This window comes from Tupaia chinensis, unplaced genomic scaffold, assembly GCF_000334495.1.
Source record: "Tupaia chinensis unplaced genomic scaffold, TupChi_1.0 Scaffold144602_1, whole genome shotgun sequence".
Lineage (NCBI taxonomy): Eukaryota > Metazoa > Chordata > Mammalia > Scandentia > Tupaiidae > Tupaia > Tupaia belangeri.
The window spans coordinates 7,093-7,500 of NW_006204462.1; positions in this window are offsets into that span (position 1 = coordinate 7,093).

The following is a 408-nucleotide window of genomic DNA, read 5'->3' on the forward strand; positions in this document are numbered from 1 at the left end:
TATATATATACATATATATATATATATATATATATATCCTATATAAAGTATATAAATGATGACTATATTGTATAAAATTATGTGTGTATAAAATAAGTAACTATATAAAGTATATTTAAATATATTTATTTGTATATTGGGCCATCAGAAAAGTCATGATGCATTTTTGTATAGAAAAACAAGAAAAATATGTCATGGGGTCAGCAGGTGGCATAGTGGTTAAGGTGCTGGACGCCCACCTGGCCCACCAGGACCCAGCCGCTTGAAACTCACACTGGGCACGTGTGCATGGGTGCTGAAAATCCGGAGAGGAGAGTGGAGGAGAAGGGATTGCAGCGTGACCACGTTCCCTGGGGTGCTCTGTCACCTTCTCTCCCTATCTCTTCTCTCTCTCTGTCCCTCTGGGGA